This window comes from Neophocaena asiaeorientalis, unplaced genomic scaffold (assembly GCF_003031525.2).
Source record: "Neophocaena asiaeorientalis asiaeorientalis breed wild unplaced genomic scaffold, Neophocaena_asiaeorientalis_V1.1 scaffold36, whole genome shotgun sequence".
Taxonomy (NCBI): domain Eukaryota; kingdom Metazoa; phylum Chordata; class Mammalia; order Artiodactyla; family Phocoenidae; genus Neophocaena; species Neophocaena asiaeorientalis.
In genome coordinates, this window is record NW_020174149.1 from 5,154,065 (window position 1) to 5,161,293 (window position 7,229).

Below are 7,229 nucleotides of genomic sequence, written 5' to 3' on the forward strand. Positions count from 1 at the left end.
TTTCTTTGTAGCCACCTCAGGGGAAGCAACAGATCGTCACTCGGTGTTCTCACCGAAAGCACGTAATCGCCGGTGTAACTCATGTTGGCTGGGGGGGGCCTCCCGGCGCGCGGCGAGGCTGGGTGCTACCCCGTGCCAATTGCTTGTGCTCAGCTGCACAATCGTCACTCGGTGTTCTCACCGAAAGCACGTAATCGCCGGTGTAACTCATGTTGGCTGGGGGGGGCCTCCCGGCGCGCGGCGAGGCTGGGTGCTACCCCGTGCCAATTGCTTGTGCTCAGCTGCACGGTCCTGGCCCTCGAGTGCGCCGAGGGCGGTGAGAGAGCTCAACTCCTGCCACCCACCACTCCCCGGGTGAGGGAAGCCACAGGCTTGGGGGTGGCCGGGTGGGAGCTCGTCGCTGCGTGGCCCGTGCGTGGTCTTGGAATCTATTCGCCTGGAGGCTCGCGTTCGCACCTCCTTCTTCGCTGTCCCCCTCCCACAGGCTTGCTTTGGGAACCACCTCTGCCTCCGACTTTGGCCGGACCCCCTTCGGGACAGGGTTTGCAGCCGTGGATGTGCCTGCCTCGTGGCTCGCCCGATTTGCACGGTGACTTGATTACACGCTCGCATTCATGGTCACTTCCGAAGCGCTTTAGTGCCTTCCGTCCCTAAACCGCCAACAACCTGGGCGGCTTCCCCCGCGGTTTGTCAGGGATCCGCAGGTCCCGGAAAGCCCTTCGTCTCACCCGGGATCCACCTCCCTTTCATTCTCCCTGCCGGCCTCCTCACCCCACGCCCTGCCCTTGGAGAAACCCGCTCCTCCTCGCTGTCTGCCGGGGTTCGGAGTGACACCGCAGAGCCAGAGGCGTGGGAGCTGCGCCGCTGCGCACTGGTCCGCCCGCCCCCCTGCCTGGTCTTCTGGAGCTGAGGACTCGGGGAACCATGGAATTGAGGCGAGCCTTGGGCTGCCTTAGAGGCGCTGACATCCAAGGAGACTTCTCCTGGGTATGCTGCACCTTCCGGGAGCCCACAGCTGAGCTCCAGAGCTGTAGGGAGAGTGGGGGCAGTGAGCAGGGGGCGAGGGCCAGGGAGCCGTGGCTGAGAAAGAGGTAACACGCCACTTTTCCTCTGCAAAGCTTGAGAGCCAGGGATGTGCAGGGCAGAAACTCAGAAGCTCGGTGCCTTTCCGGCTACTCATCCCACAGAAGGGACACAATGCCAAAGAAAAGAGACGTCTTTCTGAACCTCCCAGCACCTTGGGTGAAAAGAACGCTTTGAAAAGGCTAGGTTTGAGCTAAAGAGAGAGACAGAGGCCATAGCAGCTAGTATGAGTCTAGCTTTCTTGGGAAGAGGAAAGAAAAAAAAAATGAGATGGTGAAAAATGCTTGCCATCCTGCAGGACTGAATGAACAATGTTTGGGAGAAGCAGAAGAGAAGGGCATAGAGCAGCCAGGCAGGGCCAGGCACTGGGAGGGGGTCCAGCTCTGAGGCCTCCCCACACCTATCTTTTTGGAAGGAACTGGATGTCGCTGAAGGAAAGTTGAAAAATGAAAAAGAATAACCTTTTCCTTTTCCCCATCCAGGAAATAGCCGAAGGTATTTATATATCTCGGGGAGATTTAGAGTATAACCTCTAAGATCTTTGGTATTTAAGTGTCAACATCGATTTATTTATTTATTGCTGAGCTAACTGTAACTGACACAATAACAAAATCTAATCGTGTATTGCACTGCAAAAGAAATATGCTCATTATGTATTTTCTCTAAATGATGGCCCACCATTGCATTTGAATACTCGCTGTAAATATCAATAATATCGAGTAATTACTCTGTAGTGGAGTACACTAATTTATTAGCATTTATATTTATGTGGCTCCAACCCTTTACAGGGTTGCGTATCACAAATCAAACTACTCCGACACATTGGTTTAATGAACGCTTTATTCAGGATTTGCTGCAAGAACTTCCATGCCCCTTGAATCCCTGAGAGCTGAACTTGAAATTATTTGTGCATCTCCAGCTTGACGTATTTGGGCACTGTGGCTTGTGCAGAGGGCAGTATCGGTGTAAGTGAAAAGGTCTGGTGGGAAGGAAGGTCATTGGGAAGGGCAGCTTGAGACCTCCTAAAGCTGGGAATCACAGTTACAGGATTGCCCTGCAGCGAAAAAACTTCTATTTCCAGCGGCGACCAACAAGGCAAAATATTTATTTCTCCACAGCATCTTTCTTGAAGACTGAATATACAAGGGAGGAGAGGTTTGCGAACAGCAGTATTTAAGTCATTCCCTGGCTGATTTTGGCTCTCTCAAACTTTCTCCCAGCAGCCCACCCAGTCCACGCCACCCCGACCCTCGGACAAAAGGAATGCTTGAGGGGTTTCAGTGACTTTGCCATAACAAAGGCGCCACCATTGCGGGGCTTTCCCTGCCCCCGGGTGAAGGCAAACAAATTCTTGCCCTTGTATTAGGGCTTTTAAGACTATAATTGAACCCGGGGGCGTCTAGGAGAACCAAAAACTGTCCTAGACAGACCTGGGGTTTTATAGCAGTGTTGGCAGTCAACTTCAGCTTGTGCCTGAGCAGACCGGCTGCAGTGGCCCTCCAGCGGGGGACGCCAGGCTACCTACCCTAGCTGCACGCAACCCCTCTCCCCATTAGATCGGTTTTCCCCTTGGTGCCAGGGAGAGGGGGGTCACCACAGAAAGGTTGGTATAGGGATATGTGCCGTTCCGTAGAACTAGTGCCTCCCATGTTCTTGAGAGCCAAGCCAAGAGGGTGCTGGTCAGTCTGGATCCCATGGGTGTCTGCAGGAGACAAAGGCGAATTCCCGAGGAAAGGCTGGGGCAGGGCAAGGCGCTCTAGGAGCGGCTGGAAGGGCAATTCGGCTGAACCAAAGCGGGGTGCCAGGAGGGTCTTGCAGCCTGGAAGGGGGTGAGTGGGGGCGTTGCTGTGAAGATGGATGAGGATAAAGGCTCTTGATGCCAGAAGGGAAACCGCCTGGAGCGGCGAATGCTTTTAGTTCCCCGGCAGGGACGGGAGGGGGATGCTCTGATCCCCAGTGCTGCGCACTCTTCCCAGCTTTGCCTGCTTCTGCCCCCCTTGCCTGGAATATACTGGCGGTGTGAATGTTTTTTGGGGGGGCTATTCGGAGGTAGGTGCAGCTCTGAGGATCAGACCAAATCTTAGGGAGGCAGAGCTTCGGGTCCTTGATTTTGACTTTGCTCTGAGCCTAATTGACTCTTCCGCTTTGCAGGAGGCCCAACAGCCAAGCTGAGCCCACCCGGCTCAAGAGAACACCCGACGGCGTGGGGGGGGGGGCGGCGCTAAGGCTGCCCTGGAAGGCCAAGTGCAAGTTGCATTTTTGAAGAGTCCAAGATGGGCATGGCTGTGACATTGGCCCTGGAGACTGGTTTTTCCATGAGTTGTTCTTTCTCAGGAGCTCCACGGTGTGAGGCCATCTCCAGAAAAGTCTTCAGCGTGTATTTCCTTTTATCGTCAACCCGGAGCCCCATGGCAGCTAATGCAAGAGGCCAAAAATGTTTTGGAGGAAGAAAAACAAAGGCAGGAAGTGGCGGCGGCTTGACGGTGCGTGTGTGTCTGCGGAGAAGGGAGGGAGCCATTTCAATCTCTTCTTGTTTTTCCAAACTTCAGGGTCCAGGCAGCCCTCGCAGGGCCGACCCGTTGCTCCCCGCGCAGCATTTGGAGATGGCCACCCGGAGAGGAGAAGGCTGGCGCCGGAGCCAGCCTTGTCAGGCGGAAACGGCTAACAAGGCGATTTGCTCAGCAAAGCAGACCAAGCCTTTCCAAACTTCATTTGATTTGGCCCTAAGAGTGGGGGGTTGGGGGATTCGGAAACACCTCCCGGACCCTCCTTGGCGGGCGGGCTGAGTGCTCCGTGGCGGGGATTCGGGAGCCCTGCACTCCACGCGCCTTCCCAGGCGGGATATGGGAATAAAGTGTGTCCAGATGCCTCTGCCCAGCACTGCCGCCTCCCCTTCTTCTTGCAGCCGAGGGGTCTGGGCAGCAGCCGGAGGGTGCCTGCTGGCAGTGCCCAGGCTGGGTACCCTCGGCACGGTTAGCGTGCACCGGTGTTGTCGTGCTGGGGGCGTTTCCAGCAGAGTCATTCAAGGGCTGTGAGCAGAAAGGACCATCACTTGATAGGCAGCCTAACACCCGCTCACTCTGAGGGAGGATAGAGCTGGGGGGCAGGGAGTGCCTCCACGCTCCGGGGTTTCCAACCCCAACTGGCCATGCTGCTAGGCTGCCTTCTTCTCTCTTCGGGGCCGGCTTGGCCTCTGGCAGCGGCTCATTGTCCCGGAATCTGAGAACCTGAAGTCCCCGTGCCACTTGCAGCCCTGTGACTGCTCAGTGCATAACCCTTAGTGTGAATGCCAACATCAGGCTGTCTGCTCACTCTGTTTCCTCCCTAGCCATCCGTCTCCATCTCCCTGCGGCTCCTGCTTGCCGGTCTCCTGCCTCTTTCCAGCTGAGTCTCCCCTTCTGCGGCCTCCCGCCTCTTCCGATACCTCCCCTAAGCTGAGCAAGAGCTGAGGTGCCACTGGAGGGCACTCAGTTCGGAAAGCACAGAGAAAGGAGGCTGGTTAAGTTCCTGACTCTCCCCCAATTCAGGCCTCCACCAGGGGTCTGAACTGGACCTCTCACTTCCTTCTTCTGAATACTCCATTCCAGGTTCTTTTTCTCTCCCTCCCTCTCTGATCAACACTCCCTCCTTCTCTTCTTAGGACTCAGCTCCTGCTTTTGTGGGCCTGGCAATCTTGCATGGCAGCTGGCCTGGGAGGGGTAAGGCCCACCTGACAAACCAAAATTCACTCCCAAAGATCAACAGTTGTGTATCTGTGGATCACATAGGGCACCAAATTTTTTGCTTTTTCTTGCTGGTCTGAGCCTCTACCTTCATCTGTCCCTAAATGCCACACCTGTTTCTAGAAAGCTATACAAAAGACCGTTTCAACCCCCGCGATCATACTGCACACAGGTGCAAGAGCCAGCTGGAGGACGCAGGGTGGAAACGGCTATCAAGCCCTTCACGGGGCTGGAGGCCAGGCCGCCACTTGGGGGCTTTCTCTTTCCAAGTGGGACATATCCTGGAGGTACATCTGTCCTCCATGGTAAGCCTGGGAGATGGGTTGTCTGGGAAGCTCGGGAGATCTCCTAGAATTTGTTCTTAGGAAATGGTCTATTGGCAGATCATGGCCAACTAATCACGTTTCCAGGCACCGTCTAGAGGAGGCACTGAGGCTTCAATGAAGTATCAGGAGACCCCCTTCTATCACTACCAGGTGGAGGCAGGGGTTAATTTCTCTCCTTGGCTTGGTGAGGCACCTGTCCCACCCACAAGCTCCTCCTCCCTTCCCTAAAGCAGGGGAACAGGTAATGCCTTGAACTTGACCTTACGGTTGGTTCTTATCTGACTCACAGGTTCAATCTCCAAGGTCCCTAAAGATCTGAAGAAGTCCACATCCTTCCACTGGCCACTGAGCGCTGGGGCATAGGGTTTAGCAGAGGGTCTCAGACACCCAAGCAATCTGGTTATTATTTAGTTTCGTGTGTCCCAAAGTGATGGGAGAAAGAGGGTTACTTCCTCTGAGAAGAACTATTTTTATTTTTATTGTTGTGGACTCATTAAAGATTTTTTTCTCCTACTGAGTGGGAACAGATGGGGGTGGGGGTTGAAGGGCAAAGCCCTGGTTCCCAGTGTCTGCCTTCCATCCTCCCCGCAACTTCGGCCCAAACGGGGCTTGGGTTGCCCCAGCCAAGTGTATCCGTAAGAAACAGGACAAAAGACGGCAGCCCAACCAGAAGGCCATTTCTGGTCCTCGGGGTCTTGGTCCGCACGGCTGTGGCTAACAGGAAGCTCCCATACCCCAAGCTTCAGCTGCCACCTAGGGCAGTTCCCCAGGCTCCTCCGGTTCTACTCAGCCTCGATCCATGGCTCACACTCCAGGCTGGAGAAGAGCGAGCCCCTGCCTAGTCAAACCCTGCCCTTAGGAGTCTCCCCTATGTGCCCTGATAGGCAGTTCTGTGATGGTACCTGTCCACCGACAATCTTTCTACGTACTGTCCCCTCAAGACTCCACCCATGCAGCCCTAGGGATAAAGCTCAGCTTTCCTGCATTCTGTTAAAAAAAAAAAAGATGATGAAATCATTTGCAGGGTCTCTTTGATTCACCTGGAGCAATAAACTCGGCGGCAGAGCGGGTTTAAGCGATTGACCACTAGGCCGGATGTGGTGACCTGCTGCAAGCAGGCTATGGGCAGAGGTAAGGGGCCCCGACCCCTCCACAGCACAGTAAGGGGGTTCTTGGGGTCTGAGAGTCAGGGATTTGTACCTTTGGCATAATGCACCTCACTTCTTGGCCCATATTTTAGGCAGGAGAAGAAGAGCATCAAAGTTCTCACCAAAGGCCTGCCATGCACTGAGGGAGCGGACCTGGACTCAGGGACCTCAAAAGAAGGTCCCAGCAGGTTCCTTGCTTCTATTCTATTCCATGTCCAGCTGGCCCGGCTGCCCCTGCCAGGTCCCTTGTTTCTACCGGAGCTCACGACTCGGATCCAGCCGCGCGTCCGCTCTCCTGAGCTTGAAGGCGTTGCCTCTCACCCCGGCTAAGCTTCCGCGGGCTCAGCTCTTCCAAGACTCGACGGGGACATAGCCTGGGCCACCCCTGGCTGCGGGAGCTCCTCTTCAATACGGCTAGGGGCGAAGGAGTTGGTAACCAAGAAAGAACTACCGTCAGTCCACGATCCCAGGGTATCAGAACCAGCTTGCAGCCGGCCAGTTGTGTGTCCTGCGCCTTCCCGCGGCGACCGGCCCTGGCCATGGAGACAGCCATGGCGCGGAGGACTTGACCTCTACGGCACGAGAGGAGGGCGCTCTCTGAGATGCCGGGAGGGGGGTTCTGCTCTTTCCAACCTCTCCCACCCAATAGCAGACGGGACAACGCATGCCGCTCACCCCCATTCCCCCCTCCATTTTGTGCAGTGTCCGCAGACCCGCAGCCGGAACAAAGCTCCCAGCAGTGGTGTCACCGTCGCCTTTGCGAGCTCTTGTCCCTAACTCCCCTGGGCCAAAAGCCTCAGAGCTTAAGCCCCGCGATCTAAGTCCCCCCCGCCCCCCACCGCGCCCTCTTTTTTCACTTAACCCTCAGCCAGGGCCAGGGTACTACTCTGGGTGCCGGGCCCCCGTCTGTGCCAACTTCCCGTGCGCCGGGTCCTGGCCTCGGGCTGCGG

General features: G+C 55.9%; 1 long non-coding RNA gene across 2 annotated transcripts; it reads left to right on the top strand.

Annotated features, from left to right (window-relative positions):
• The first annotated feature begins 186 nt into the window (after positions 1 to 186).
• Positions 187 to 3,963, top strand: LOC112406258 (uncharacterized). Of its 2 annotated transcripts, none has more exons than XR_003004519.1 (2): positions 187 to 354; positions 3,235 to 3,963. It is a non-coding gene; the product is annotated as an uncharacterized LOC112406258 (long non-coding RNA). The 2 variants fall into 2 exon arrangements; XR_003004520.1 differs by lacking the exon at positions 187 to 354 and adding an exon at positions 600 to 987.
• Positions 3,964 to 7,229: the final 3,266 nt, after the last annotated feature.